This window comes from Capricornis sumatraensis, chromosome 3 (assembly GCF_032405125.1).
Source record: "Capricornis sumatraensis isolate serow.1 chromosome 3, serow.2, whole genome shotgun sequence".
NCBI lineage: Eukaryota > Metazoa > Chordata > Mammalia > Artiodactyla > Bovidae > Capricornis > Capricornis sumatraensis.
The window spans coordinates 149324751-149333596 of record NC_091071.1 but is presented as its reverse complement, the minus strand read 5'-3'; positions in this window follow the sequence as shown (position 1 = coordinate 149333596).

Sequence of the window (8846 nt, the reverse complement as noted above, 5' to 3'; positions counted from 1 at the left end):
GAGCAATGTGTATAAAATATTGAGTAATAATAAGTGTGATGGAGAAAAATAAAGCTGAGAAGGAACTTGGGGGTTGCACGAAGGCCACTCCAAAGTGTTTTGAATAAAGAGGTGAAGGATGGTGTGAAAGAGATGTCCACGAACAGTGTGTTCCAAGCTGAGGAAACAGCGCATGTATTGTTCTTTGTATGCCACAGTGCCCAGCAGCGGGCCAGGCAGGATTAGGGGTAACTGGGGAAGCTATCATGGCAAGAGGGTCATTTGGCCTTTGCCTCGCAGGCCTTTGCTTCACAAGATTCCCTGGTGGCTCAGAAGATAAAGCATCTGCCTACAATGCAGGAGACCCAGGTTCGATCCCTGGGTTGGGAAGATCCCCTGGAGAAGGAAACGGCAACCCACTCCAGTATTCTTGCCTGGAGAATCCCATGGACAGAGGAACCTGGCAGGCTACAGTCCACAGGGTCACAAAGAGTTGGACACGACTGAGTGACTTCACTTTCTTTCACTTTTCTTTCACAGGCTTAAGAGCCTCAAATATAGATGTTGATCTCATCTCTCAATGAGACTATGCAAAGTCATGGAGACTGACTAAAAGAACTGAATGAAGATTATTCACTAAGAATATTTTTTTTAATAAATCTGCAATTATCTTGTGAATATCATGAGTGAGTCTAAAACAAGTAAGACACAACCCCTGGCCTGGAGATGGGTGCTAGTTAGAAGAGCGGAGTATGTAAACATTTGAGGTAAAACATTTCGAAATAGTATTGTAAATGCCATGATGAGAGTATAGGAGACATCTTTGGAGGGATTTTTAACATTAAATTTTTTTTAATTATTAAGGAAACTTAAGGCAAAACTTTATATGGATGAGAGGTTTCCAGCTATAATTTGACATTCGTTACTTGCCAGGAATGGATTTAAAACATTCATTCACCTGAAAATAATATAACATTGTAAATCAACTATACTTCAATAAAATTAAAAATAAAAAGGAGACACTGGGAGTGGACAGGAAGGAAGAGTTTGGAGTGAGTGGGTACAGTCCCTCTATTTATTCAGACCAGAGCAGAAAATAATAAGCTGAGGTTCCATGGTCTTAAAAATAAAATAAAACACTAATTAATCTCTACTAGGTTTATGCCTCTCTAGCCGACAAGGTCTTCTCTAACCATGACCCTGTGGGGCTGCCATCCTAAAATATAAGTAGAGAATCCTTAGACAACCAGTGATAGCTAAAGTCCCAAAGGCATTGCCTTCCACCACATTCTAGCTCCTTCTCCAGCATTTTCCAGCTCCTTCCTCTTGTTCTCTCATGAAGGTAGGTCTCCTCGAACTTATCCAGCCTCCTTGACCTGACTGTCTGTGCTTTCCCCCCAAAGCGTGGTCCCTCCTTTTACTGACGAAGTTTTCAAGCCACTCCCATCATCTGCCTTCTGTTCCTCACCACCCTCTCTACTCGTACTCACGCTACTACTTCCTTCGGTCTCCAGTCCCTGGGAAAACTCTACACCAAACCATTTGGCTTGGTACAAAAAGTGAAAGTGTTAGTCCTTTAGTCATGTCTGACTCTTTTCAATCCCATGGACTGTAGACCACCAGGCTCCTCTGTCCGTAGAATTCTCCAGGTAAGAATACTGGAGAGGGTATTCCCGTTCCCTTCTCCTAGGGATCTTCCCAACCTAGGAGCTGGGAAGCCCATACGGCAGGAGGATTCTTTACCCTGGGGGCTTTTGTCCAGTGCTGGATCTTCTTGCTCTGGCTGCTGTATGTGGCATCATGGACCACCCCTTCCTCCTGCGATGTTTTTCCCTTTTGACTTTCCAGATGACTCCCTACCCCTGTTCTGTCTCAGACCATTCTCATTGTCTACTTTGGCTTCCTTCCGCCTCTTTCTTTGAAAATTTAACCCATGCTTATGGTTTCATCTCTCAGTTTTTTATCAATAGCTTCAAAATCTATAGCTCCATTCCTTACCTGTTCAGACAAATCAACTACCTACCCATATCTCTGTTATTTCATATTACTACTGCCTCAGATTCAACATCTCTCAACCTGAATACAATTTCTTACCCTCTAAATTATTCCTCAGATATGCAGATGACACCACCCTTATGGCAGGAAATGAAGAGGAACTAAAAAGTCGCTTGATGAAAGTGAAAGAGAAGAGTGGAAAAGTTGGCTTAAAGCTCAACATTCCGAAAACGAAGATCATGGCGTCTGGTCCCATCACTTCATGGGAAATAGATGGGGAAACAGTGGAAACAGTGTCAGATTTTATTTTGGGGGCTCCAAAATCACTGCAGATGGTGATTGCAGCCATGAAATTAAAAGACGCTTACTCCTTGGAAGGAAAAGTTATGACCAACCTAGACAACATATTCAAAAGCAGAGACATTACTTTGCCAACAAAGGTCCATCTAGTCAAGGCTTTGGTTTTTCCAGTAGTCATGTATGGATGTGAGAGTTGGACTGTGAAGAAAGCTGAGCGCCGAAGAATTGATGCTTTTGAACTGTGGTGTTGGAGATGACTCTTGAGAGTCCCCTGGACTGCAAGGAGATCCATTCTAAAGGAACCAGTCCATTCTAAAGGAGCTCAGTCCTGGGTCTTCTTTGGAAGGAATGATGCTGAAGTTGAAACTCCAGTACTTTGGCCACCTTATGTGAAAGTTGACTCATTTGAAAAGACCCTGATGCTGGGAGGGATTGTGGGCAGGAGGAGAAGGGGACAACAGAGGATGAGATGGCTGGATGGCATCACTGACTCAATGGACGTGAGTCTGAGTGAACTCCAGGAGTTGGTGATGGACAGGGAGGCCTGGCGTGCTGCAATTCATGGGGTTGCAAAGAGTCGGACACGACTGAGTGACTGAACTGAACTGAACTGAAATTATTCCCTGTTCTGACTTCTTAATGCTCATTCATGTTAGCATCATCCTTGTTCTCATCCTGACCTGAAACTATATAGAAACATTTGACCCTTCACTCCTCCTAAGTTCCCCATGTACAGCTGGCTGATTCTTTCTTTAAAAATTTCTCTCTTGGACTTCCCTGGTGGTGCAGTGGTTAAGAATCTGCCTGCCGATACAGGGGACGTGGGTTCCGTCCCTGCTCTGGGAAGATTCCACTTGCCATGGAGCAACTCAGTCCTTGCACCGCAACTTCTGACACCCGTACTCAAGAGCCACACTCCACAACAAGAGAAGCCACTGAGAAGAGAAGCCCATGGGCCGCAACTCAAGGGTAGCGCCACTCACCGCAACTGGAGAAAGCCTGCCCACAGCCTCGAAGACCCAGGGCAACCAAAAATAAGAATAAAGAAACACGTAAATAAATAAAATTTTAAAAAATAAAATAAAACTTCTCTCTCAGTAGAACAGATGGCTATTTATTCTCTTTGCCACTGTCCTCTCTCATCAGGGCTATACGAATAGTCATCGCATACACCTTCTCCCATCTGTCATGGGACCTTCACACAGAGAACCCACTTCCTTATGACCCCGCTTGCTCTTCTTCTATAATCCTTCACTTGTCAGCCCTAACATTGCTTCCTTAAGGGAAACTTTCTTGCCCTCTCTGACTGTATAAAATCCACACTGCTATACGAGCTCATAACCCCCTGTTTCCCTCCAGGATTACACTGTCCAAATTTTAAATTTTTGGTATGATGGTTTGATTAATGTCTGTCTGCACCACAAGACTGTCAGCTCTAGGAGGTTGGAATGATGTCAATTTTTACTTGTCATTCTATCCCTAGTCTCTAGTATGATACCTAAGACATAACAGACACTCTACAAATATTTGTTCTGAATGAATGGCTTTTCCCATGTCACTCTTTAGAGCAGATTGTATTTTGAAAAAATGAGCCCAACATGAGTATATGTTTGGTCCCATATACTGCTCCTCCATCAGGATATAGACCCTACTTTCCCTCCCCTAGTAATTTGTCAAGAGTTTGCCACTGTCTTGATGAACAGAATCTGTAGAGAGACCCTGCCTAACTTTTGCAGCTGCATTAGAAAAGGCATTACAGCTTTCTGCCTCTCTTGGGATGGTAATCCTTGGAACCCATGTTAAAAGAAAGCCCAGCCTCCAGGAGCAGCCATGAGTACATGTCCTGGCAGACAGACATCGCCAAGGACACAGCCGACAGTCAGCATCAATTGCAGACATACTAGTAAACGAGCCATCAGATGATTCCAGCCCCAGTCATCAAGTCACCACCAATTTTCAGTCTAGTAAAGCCCCAGTCATTAGGAAGCAAAGACAGATGATTCCTGCTATGCCCAGTCCAAATCTTTGACACATCTGACTCTGAGAACATAACAAATGGTTGTTTTATCCACTGTGTTTGGACATAATTAATTCTACTGTGATAGACAGCTAAACCACTCCCTTATCCCAATTGCAGTGCCTCCCATTGCCTCTAGGATACACTGTGAAACCCTAGGTTTGGCCTTCAAGACCCTCAACAGCTGCTTCCAACCTCCTAGCCTCCATTTATTGCCCTCTGGAAGAAACTTCGGCTCCTAACAAATTGGTTTACTCACCACTTCACCAACATCCTCTGTTCTTTCTTTGGTCCCTTGGACCTCACTGTTGCCTGACTAGAATGGCCTCACCAAGCAGCCCAACAAAATTGTCTTCACCCCCTCAAGGTTCAGCTGTTGACAATTCCTCCCCACAGCCTCTAGGAACATGCCAGGTAAACAAGGCACTTATTCCCTTATGAATTGAGAGTTTTCTTTATCCAGCTCCATTATTTTCTAAACAGAAAATCAAGATCCATGGTCTTAATGATTTTTTTAATGATCCATGCATTTACTTACATGGAAAACTATATAAAGAATTTAAAACTTAAATCCATTTATTCATATATTTAACAAATGTCCTTCCCTGAAAACTGTAAGATTGAAAACCTCATGTTTAGTCACTAAGTTGTGCCAGCTCTTTGTGACCCCATAAACTGCAGCATGCCAGGCTTCCCTGTCCTTTGCCATCTCCCAGAGTTAGCTCAAATTCATGTTCATTGAGTCGGTGATGCCATCCAACCATCTCATCCTCTGTCATCCCCTTCTCCTCCTCCCCTCAATCTTTTCCAGTATAAGGGTCTTTTCCAGTAAGTGGGCTCTTCACATCAGGTGGCTAAAGTATTAGAGCTTCATCTTCAGCATCAGTCCTTCCAGTGAATATTTAGAGTTGATTTCCTTTAGGACTGACTGGTTTGATCTCCTAGCTGTCCAAGGGACTCTCAAGACTCTTCTCCAGCACCACAATTTGAAAGCATCAATTCTTTGGGTTGAGCCTTCTTTATTATCCCCATTTTATAGGTGAGGGAATTGAGAATTGGAAAAGTTGAATAAATTACCTATAGTCATACACCTACTATTTGGTGTGACTGGGATTCAAACCTGGATCTTCTAAGCCAGATCTTAATCACTACTTCAGTTGGTAATAAAATATGTATTGTCTTACATTATGTTTTCATATTTCATGTTTTCCTTTTATAAATCAATTCTTCATTGAAAAAGTAATACATGCAGTTGTTGTTTCAGTTCAGTTCACTTCAGTAGCTCAGTCGTGTCCAACTCTTTGCGACCCCATGAATCACAGCACGCCAGGCCTCCCTGTCCATCACCAACGCCCAGAGTTCTCTCAAACTCACGTCCATCGAGTCGGTGAGGCCATCCAACCATCTCATCCTCTGTCGTCCCCTTCTCCTCCTGTCCCCAATCCCTCCCAGCATCAGGGTCTTTACAAATGAGTCAACTCTTCGCATGAGGTGGCCAAAGTACTGGAGTTTCAGCTTTAGCATCATTCCTTCCAGAGAAATCCCAGGGCTGATCTCCTTCAGAATGGACTGGTTGGATCTCCTTGCAGTCCAAGGGACTCTCAAGAGTCTTCTTCAACACCGCAGTTCAAAAGCATCAATTCTTTGGTGCTCAGCTTTCTTCACAGTCCAACTCTCACATCCATACATGACTACTGGAAAAACCATAGCCTTGACTAGACAGACCTTTGTTGGCAAAGTAATGTCTCTGCTTTTGAATATGCTTTCTAGGTTGGTCATAACTTTCCTTCCAAGGAGTAAGCGTCTTTTAATTTCATGGTTTCAGTCACCATCTGCAGTGATTTTGGAGCCCCCAAAATAAAGTCTGACACTGATTCCACTGTTTCCCCATCTACTTCCCATGAAGTGATAAGATCAGATGCCATGATCTTTGTTTTCGGAATGTTGAGCTTTAAGCCAACATTTTCACTCTCCTCTTTCACTTTCATCAAGAGGCTTTTTAGTTCCTCTTCACTTTCTGCCATAAGGGTGGTGTCCTCTGCACATCTGAGGGTATTGATATTTCCCCCTGCAACCTTGATTCCAGCTTGTGTTTCTTCCAGTCCAGCATTTCTCATGATGTACTCTGCATATAAGTTAAATAAGCAGGGTGACAATATACAGCCTTGACGTACTCCTTTTCCTATTTGGAACCAGTCTGTTGTTCCATGTCCAGTTCTAACTGTTGCTTCCTGACCTGCATATAGGTTTCTCAAGAGGCAGGTCAGGTGGTCTGGTATTCCCATCTCTTTCAGAATTTTCCACAATTTATTGTGATCCACACAGTCAAAGCCTTTGACTGTGTTGTTGTTTAGAACTAAATTGAGTCTGACTCTTTGCAACCCCATGGACTGCAGCTCATCAGGCTCCTTTGTCCATGGTATTTCTAAGGCAAGAAGACTGGAGTAAGTTGCCATTTCCTTCTCCAGGGGATCTTCCAAACTCAGGGATTGAACTCATGTCTCCTGCTTCAGCAGGTGGATTCTTTACCACTAAGATACCTGGGAAGCCCAATACATGCAGATGATAGTGAAAGTGAAAGCTGAAAGTGTTGGTCTCTCAGTCATGTCAGACTCTTTGCAACCCCATGGACTGTAGCCCACCAGGCTCCTCTGTCCATGGAATTCTCCAGGCAAGAATACTGGAGTGGATTGCCATTCCCTTCTCCAGAAAATCTTCCCAACCGATGGTAGAACCTGGGTCTCTTGCATTGCAGGCAGATTCTTTACTGTCTGAGCCAGCAGGGAAGCAGATGATAAAAATATATATATATAAAATAGCTCAGAAAGATATGCAATATAAGAGTATATGTCTCTTCAAATTCAGGCTCTATCCCCTTTTCCTAAAAGCAACCACTGCTGCCTGTTCTTTTGTATATTTCCAGAAATGTATGTGTGCATACAAGCAGCCCTTTATTATACAAAGAGAGTTAACTATTTGCATTTTTTCTTTGCAATGTCTCTTGGCAAGTGCTCCAAGTCAACATATATAGAGTTCTTTATTTTCTTTTTCCTGGCTTCATAACATCCCATGGCAAGACCATACCGTGACTTATTCAACAAGTTCCCTATTAATGATTTCATAGTAGACAGAAGCTATTGAGAGAGGAAGAGAGAGAGAAAGAGAGTTTGGATGGAAAACTACAGTAAAATGAGAAGGGGCAGGGAAGAAAATCAGTACTAAAGGAGGAAATGCCTGATTCCCAGGTATATTGCAAAGAGAAAGAAAGCCTGGCTGGAGAATAGAAACGAAAACAGAGGAGGTTCTGAATACATTGTGTGAAAGTGGGTTCAAGAAGAAGCAGAGGAGGAGTCACCCCTGCAGGCTTAATGGGATGAGAATTTGCCCTCTAACATCTTCTTTCCTGATGATTTCATCACAGTTTCTTATGGTCTCCCATTTTCTGCCAACCCCATCATTTAAAAAAAAAAATACCCCACCCAAAAGAAAACAAACATGTTACTATTTATTCATGCAAGAAGGCCCACTGGACACAATAGACAGCAGCACCAGCCCTAATTAAATGAAATGGGGCAGGTGTAATTCAAACCACCTCGGGGAAAGTATAATCTGCCACTAAAAAATATTCCCACCATTCAGACCACAGGGAAATCAGACCAGCCTCCTGCCCAGGTTCCCAAGCAGAGAGGCTGGACTCAGGGCAGCAAGACAAGAGGAGGTCAATTTCTCGCCAGCAGTCTCCTCCCTCCCCTCTAAGCTCGGTGCACCCCTACCCCCACCCCTCAGAGCTTGTTAACTGACAGAGCAGAGCTGCTCCCTTTGTGGGCTGGATTGTTTAGCTAATTCACCCATGGAAAATGGTTTGGTTCAGATTCCAGGCTGAGGCAACAAGATACCCACTGTAAATCCAAGCTTGGGAATTGTATCTCTTTTGCAGCTTCCAGACATAAACTGCAACCCTCCTGCTCCCCAGGCAGCTTCCGTCTCAACCTGGAAGGGGCTTCAGAGAGTCTTCAAGTTGGACCCTCTAGTTAGAGCAGATCCAGACCTAAAAGATGGGGAGGGATGCTGAGGAAACTTTCAACTAGCCTCTTAATTTAGACATGGACCCTGAGAGTCAGAAGTGAGCTTGGCCTAAGGATGCTCCCTGGGTACCAATGAAGATCATGTTGCCAAATGGAAATCTGACTGCATTCTCCACATTCCCCTTACCAGCTGCAGATGGGCTCTAGAATTAGATCTGTCCTGATACAAACTCCAACTGTACAACATTGCAGGCAGATTCTTTACCATCTGAGCCACCAGGGAAGCCCAAGAATACTGGAGTGGATAGCTTATCCCTTCTCCAGCAAATCTTCCTGACCCAGGAATCAAACTTGGGTCTCCTGCTTTACAGGCAGATTCTTTACCAGCTGAGCTATCAGAGAAGCCCCATTAACTATGCAGGTTTGGATACATTGTTTGATCTCTTCCTGCCTTCATCTTCTAATCTATAAAATGGGAGAGTAAGCCCTCCCCTCTCTTCCTCATACAATTACTAAAAAATTAAATGGGA